At 38.4% G+C, this 7,627-nt stretch overlaps 1 long non-coding RNA gene across 1 annotated transcript; it reads left to right on the top strand.

Moving 5' to 3' along the window:
• Positions 1-533: 533 nt before the first annotated feature.
• Positions 534-5,980, top strand: LOC139201930 (uncharacterized). Its single transcript, XR_011584331.1, has 2 exons — positions 534-822; positions 5,181-5,980. It is a non-coding gene; the product is annotated as an uncharacterized lncRNA (long non-coding RNA).
• The last annotated feature ends 1,647 nt before the right edge of the window (positions 5,981-7,627 follow it).

Raw genomic sequence — 7,627 nt, 5'->3', positions numbered from 1 at the left:
CTCACACACACACACACACACACACACACACACAAGAAAAAGATAAGCTTTCCACAGTGTTTATTTCAGTAACATGTGGCAAAGAACGCACGGCTAGGACCCTCCTCCTTGCCCCAGCTCTGTCACAAAGCGAGCCGAACCCTTGCAGCTATTTTGGCACAAAGTCAAAAGGCTGATAAGCATTTTTGGGTGAGACTTCATTGCATTTCCTCAAAGAAAAACAGCTGCTACTGCCCGCTAAAGTGCATTCAACAGTTCAGAGAAAATTTCGAGAACCCCCCCTCCCCGATAGATGCTGTTTTGTCCTGTTTAAAACAGAGTGGATTTACATGAGGAGTAAGCAAGCCAGAGAGTTAACCGGAGGGAGAGACCTGAACAGAATGGCTGTTTCCACCATCTTAGATTGTATTGATTATTCTTTGCTGTAACGTCTGTCTCTCTCACACACGCTAGCTCTCTTTCTCTCCCTTTCTGTCCCTCCCTCCCTCTTTCTGCCTCTGTTCTGCCACCTTCTCTACTCGGCGATCAGCATTTGGCTTTTTCCATTTGTGGCAGATTACTGTAACGCTATTGTACAACAACTTCCTGCCTCTTTTGGCTCTGGTTCTAAAAACTGCAAAGGCAGAGCTCGTGGCTTCAACTTTTTCCCCTCGGCCTTGAACTACAGGAGCTCTATAAGGAAAGAAAAGGAGGAAGGAGATATATAAAGTGTGTCTATTACTGAGGAACTATTTTGATTGAATTTCTGCTTTATAAACTGCTGAGAATTAAAGAGGGCGAGAGGGGACTACATGCCTAGCAGAGACAATGAGAGAAAAAAAGGTGGGGGTTAAACTTTTCTTACTTTTACTGTGTGAAAACTTTCTGTTGGTCTTTGAGGACGCTGCGTTATAAGTGTGGCTCAAGCTCATGCAGATTTATCTAACATGGCTGCTACTGCTTCAGGCTGCACACTTTGTGAGGGCTGCTTTCATAGCACGGCCACCACCCCGTTCCTCGCCGGCTCTCTTTTTCACTACAGCAGCACAGAGACTGGATTCTCCACAAAAACTATTCTCCCCTCTGCACTACTCTTTGCTCCACAGGTTTCAATAAAAACACAGGTGGCCAAACACACATGAGGTGCAGACAGTCAGAGGGAAATGCTAGCATTATTTACACCAACTCGGTTCGTAAAAAAAGGCTGGACCACAATTTATTTGTTCTCTGCTCCCTTTCCCTAAATGAGATACGAGCCCGGTTCAGCCGTCTACATTGGCATGAGCTATAGAATCCTATTAGAAGGAGTGCAGTTGTACGTCACATCTCGCCATGCGTTTTAACCAATTGAGAAACTCATGACTTCATTATGCCTTTAACGTATAAAGCTGTTACGTGTATATGTTAAGAGACCCTATTTAGGGAATAATGTGGATCATAAAACAGAATGTTAGAGGCACAAAAATTAAACAGCTGTTTTAGAGAGACACACACTTTGTGTTTTCATGCTTAATCTACATACTGCAGTTTACAAGGCATAAAGTTCATTTGAGGATACAGTTCTGGTTTTGGGTCGGCTGCCAGCTCTTACCACTGTGTTCCTCAACACTGTCCCTGTGTTGCGTTTCTCAGTCATTTTAATATTTTGATTTTACAGTCATAATTTATAATATTTTAGCAACTAGTATAGACTTTTTAAAGCGATTAGCTGTTTCCGATGGAATGCACTGTTAAAGGTGCAAACCTTTAATAATACTTTTTAGTACTAATATATTTTTTTCCAATTTTATTCTCAAATAAGATAATAGAATAACATAATAAAAGCATTTTTACAGTCTTAATGGCACACTATTGTAACTGCTCATTGGATTTAGATACTTAGAGGAAATAAGCAGAGAAAAGCAACATGTTTTCATCTGCACATGCCTGCAACATCTGCGTGATACAGAATTAGTCAATCAGGCCAATTGATAATACGATGTGAAACAAAATGGCAGACGGCGCCATGTTATGGACTCTGCCCAGCATCATTTGACCATATTTTTAGAAACAAAAAAAAAAACCTGCTCTCTGAACTGCAAATCCTTTTGTTCATTTGGTAAAAAGCACCAATGAATATTAAAAGTTTTCGATCTTAGAAAAAGCACAAAAAAGCACATTAAGAACAGTGCGCAGTGAAATAAATGTTTAGAAATAGCTAAATGATGTAAATTCAATAGCAACGTAAATGTAGCGCAAACTCTGTGAAATAATAATTAGATTTTCTATTACAAAATGAACACGTGGATATCAAGGCCTGCTTAAGCTCTTTGCCTCATATAGTATGAGTGCTGTGATCTGCTGCAGTCAGGAAAACACACTGTACACGTAATTAAATGTCAGTCATGGGCAAACACTCTGTATTACAGGAAGTTCAGATAAGGGGACAGGACAAGGACACATTATAAATACCCTGTTTTTTCTAGAGCTTTCTTTCTGGGGCTACAGGAAGGAGTGAGGAGAGCTGGAGGAATACAAAATTGCAGTGAGCAGGGGATCTGCAAAGACAAACAATATTTGCACTTAGTCATTTGCAAACATCAAGGAGGCATTAGGATGTTGGGGGTGGGGGGGGGTGAGAGAGGGGTGATTCTGTGCTTGGTCAGCAACCACCACTACATCAACATAGTAGTAATGACATGTGGCATATAAAAACACATGTATTGTATATTCTAATGGACTTATTCAAGGGGATGAAAGGTAACCACAAAAGTATCCTTACACTGTGAGGGAAGACTCCAGGAGCAGGAGCAGAGTCTATGAGGTGGTCTTGCTTAAGCCCCGCACGTGTCTAAACAACTTCTCTATTACACCCGAGACCTTTGAGGGCACTCCCCATCGAGCGGGGAACAAAGGCCATGACCCCTAGGTCAAAAGCGTTACACGGTAGGCCAAGCGGGCCCATTGAATGCTCCACTGCTGTTTGCTTTAAGAAGGTAAAGATTACTAACACATTAACTAACGCCGATTAGGGGGTTATCCCTCATGGGACTGAGGTCCCAGGGCAGCACATCACGTCTTATTAACACAACCTGGCCTTTGACCCCACCAGTCACCTCAGGCAGCCGACTGTGACCAGCACTTTCTGCTCTCTGTTTGACACACACACACACACACACTCACACACGGACACACACACACACACTCACACACACAAACAAGAAATGAAGAGTATCACAGCAAGGTGCAGCACATCTTGTCATCTTCAAACATGAAGAAATTATTTGATATCATCAGAGTAATTGCAGTGCTCAAAAATGAAGGACGTCTGACTTGCATTAACAGGCTGCGCATCATCTGTGTATCTAAAAATAATTGGACTGATATTTCCAACGAGTAGAAGTTCCTAATTAGACACGATCGGTTCAAATAAATTGTTTTCAAGGCCTCTGACTTTTAGACATGTACCTAGTGAAGTCCATGAAATGGGAGCATGTGAAATAAAGTTCTGATCACAAAATGGTGGACACAAGGCATGCGCAGTATTGATGCTCCACGTGATCATATCATAAAAGGCAAGAAAGGGGCTATTTCTTCACAAAGTCTTTCTGCTATGCTATTCAAATATTACTTTTGCATCAGCAGAGAGGTAAAAGAAAAATCTCGCACTGAGCACACTTAACCCTACGTGTCCAGACAGAGCAGACCAATAATATCCTATAATGAGACATAATTCACGCTCGCCATCTCCGAAATTACTGCTCATGATCATGTCATCTGCAGCTGTCTCTTCTAAAATAAAGCACCTAGAAAAAACGAGGTTATTGATTCAACTGAACTAGAAGAATATCAGGATCGGTGATTTTTTCTCCTGAAGTGTTTTCCCAAAGGTCAAGTTCATTTCATCCTTGTTTGTGCAAGGAATGTAAAAATGATAGTAAAGCTGTCGTCTCATGTAAAACTTGTCGATATCGCACTTATTTGAAAATAGAAAAATTCAATAGGTGAATGCACTCTCGGTATTTGCAAACAAAAATGTGTTTGTAATGAATGCAAAATGAATGAATTTAGTTTGTTTTATGAAATATATATAATCATTTTAAATTTGCTATTTGTTAAACTTCTGTCTACTTGTTTTCTCAGTGAGAACAACTCTTACTGGCTCATGAATGTAATAATAAAAAAAAAAATTAAGTCACATTTTTGCTAAATAATAATTTATTAAGAGTGTATAATGAAAAGAAATTATGCAAAAATGTGAAATGTTTTAGTTTGATTAATAAATGTAAAATACAAAATTGTTTTCCCTTTGTGTCAGCTTCATTGAAAAGGTGTGAGAGAGAATGTATCCTTAAAAAAACTAAAATGTCAAGGATGCTGATTTTGCTTTGTTATACTTTAAATAATGTATTAAATGTATGGGTTTAATGTGTAAAAGCAATCAAAGTTTGTCTTATTTATAATTGTTTCTGCGAGAAAATTCATAATTACATTATAGCACATACACACCATATCTTCTCAAAAACAAATTTCAATCTAATAAAGCTTTATTTTTCTGCTCCTTGGTCAGAGAACCCATTCCAACTTATTAAGAATTGTGTAAAATTATCCTTCACGAAAGGGTGTTTATATTGGCTTTCAAAGGTTTGTTGTTACATGACTGTTCAATTTTAAAAGATAAACCTCTGCATCTGTAAAACATTAATTTGCATTCTGATTTGGATTAAAAGTAATACAGTTTGTTATGATCATTATAATTCCAATAATTGAAGGCAATGCTTTTTTTCCTCAAAGCATATAACTGATCAGTTGGTGACACATTTTAAAACAAGACATATTTCAAAAATCACTTGATTGCTCGTGAATGCATTCATTTTTGCTTTAGTTAAGTTTTACTTTATTGGAAACTAGTTCAATCGATTTATGCAGCTATATTCTTCTAATCTCAAAGCGCAAGGCAGAGCATTGATTTTTTTACATGTGCCAAACACTTATCAGTTGTCTTTTAATCTGCTGCCTTCATATAAATTTAACACATCAAAAATACAAAATCAGAAGAAATCTTACATCATGTTTGCCGCTTTAAATCATTTTAAAAGCATGCTCTAAAGAAAATACATTTGTAGAAAGTTTTATGCACACTGGCTCGGTTCATCTAAACAGGAAAATAGACAGAAAGGCTTTCTAAAGCAGGAATTAACTCACCTTGCTGTTTCTCACAGGATTGAAGAGGAGGAAAAGAGCAGGGGAGAGTTTCTCCTGGGAACAAGCTGGAAATTATGGACCTCTTCGATATCAGACCTCAGAGTGGACAACCTATCCAAAGAGGGACGCGCCCTAACTGTAACTAACAACTACTTCTGGCAGCCCTTCAACAGCCAAACATATTGTCCTAGATCAGGGCAGCTTTGGTATGGCAGCATCGAACTAGGGCAGCTTAGACAAGAAATCCACACCAAAGTACAGTACCAATAACTGTATGAAATGTTGATAACAATATATTTGAAGAAAATTAACGTGTTTAGCTATAAACTATGATCCCTTCAAAATTTTGCTCATCAAACTTCACAATCTTCGCAGTCAGTGCAGATCTTTCTTTTTTAATTAAATATTACCATGTAATAAATAAATAAATGTTTACACATCCTTTTTTTTAGTCCTGTGACATCAATGGACCCTGATACAACAGAGCTTACTGATGTAAGGATTTATTTTTTCAGATGGCATTATATGACAAAACTATATTATTGTAATTTAAATGTAGATTCATTTGATTAAAAACATTTTAATATTAATTGGAGAACTCTTTTGAGTAGAGTTCGTGTGCTCATGTTATTATGGGCATCACGAGAGATATTTCAATACGATTCTTGTAAATTTTCAGCAACATATATAATTGGTATAAAGTGGTGTTACCTAAACTGCACTGTAAAAATACTGATCTAAGGCACAACGTTATCTGAGGTGCCAGGACAAATTCTCAAAAGTCAATGATGCGTAATAATAAAAAAAGTAAATTCTCTGTTTCTGTCCACTTCACTAGCCTGTTTCATGCTTCTACATACCTGAAATCTCTCATTGCAGTTTCCCCCTGAGGGCTGCTAATACCTACTTTAAACAGCCATGGCCGTTTTGTTTTATTCCTTCTCAACCCTAAGCCAGGAGCGCACAGGCCTGGCATTTTAGGGGCCACGTCACAACGCCTGTGTCTGCGCCGCAGGGCTGCAAGGAGTCCAACAGCCGAGCCATACACACTCAGCGGTTCACTGCCTCAACAAACACTTTATGCGTGCTGTTTTGTCATCTTACACGCTCTCTCTAGCATCCTCGCTCTACTGAGAACAGCAAAACATGCACCTAATACACTTTATCCATTTCGTAAACATTCTCTCCTCCTGGAGACTTCTCCAACACAGAGCCACTGGCCTTCAGCCCCTGCATCGCTTCACAGCAATGTCTCTCCTCTCATTACCGCAGTGAAGTTATCTCAGTCACAAAACAGATAAATAAACGCTCATCCAATTCCTAATTCTTGCAATGCCATTTAATAACCTTGACAACCGTTTTTTGAACTTCCTGCGCAGAAAAAAACAAATCTGCGGTGTCCTTTAAATGAGGCCGCAGTACTGATATTGATTTGGAAGTGACAAAGATAGAAACACTGATTAGGTAAATTCCACTTGGGCTGACAGACTGTAATTGATGTGCATAATGTTATTAACAGAAGGATATTTATCTATGTGGGAGAAAAGCAGTGCTTCATAGGACAGCTGCATAAACAGAGGTTTTATTACTCTGTGGGCTCTTTCTGCAAATTTAGTGGCTCTTCAATTCCAGTTAAATATTATCTTTAAGATGAGCAAAGGACACGCGTCAAATTTCCAAGAAAACAAATCTGGTGCTGACACTGTACATGTCTCAAACTGTACATTGCACATTTTATTTTACTGTATTTATTTCTCGGATCCTGTCCATTGCTTTGTGTGGCTGTCCATATCTTGCGAGTATTTAGGCAGTGAAAGCACTGGTCATGTGAGGACACACTGTAAATACAGACATTACTGTAAATATGAGCCTTTATGCTACAGAACATAGAGGTTGTTTGGACAGCCGAAATTAGTTCGCACAGATACAGTGACTTGTTCTGTTACTCTCTCTTACTCTGTATTATGTTTGTGCCCATCAGAGGAGCAAGTATAAGCACTGAAGAGCTCGGTCATCTGAAAACATGCACATTCTACAAAATGGGTTGTTTCTGTAGGTCTGATTCTTGAAAGGCAGTTTTTCTGGATTACTGTGTGTTGATAACTGGCTGGTCTGTGTGCTACATACAGAAGTTTTTCTCTATAGTACAGTTGTTTGCTCCTACAGGGTATAGTAACTATAGAATACTTGGTTCAGAAAGTGAATTTACAGTTTACATTATATAAAAATATTTAGTTATCTTTCTTAAGGAAATGTGCAACAACTTGAATGAAAGGTTTTAGGAAATGTCTTAGGCTGTCTGTTTATCATAAGGTCATTTGAGTTGCATTTCAAGCAGCTCAAATGGTATATGTGTGATAAAAATATGTTTTAGTTTTACCATGATCATAATCATTATTCCTTGTGTTATTTTCATACACGTGTGGGAACAAGCAGCCTTATACCTCATGATTATAGACACATA

This window comes from Pempheris klunzingeri, chromosome 5, assembly GCF_042242105.1.
Source record: "Pempheris klunzingeri isolate RE-2024b chromosome 5, fPemKlu1.hap1, whole genome shotgun sequence".
NCBI lineage: Eukaryota > Metazoa > Chordata > Actinopteri > Acropomatiformes > Pempheridae > Pempheris > Pempheris klunzingeri.
The sequence above is the reverse complement of the archived record's forward strand: the minus strand, read 5'-3'. Positions and strand labels throughout refer to the sequence as shown.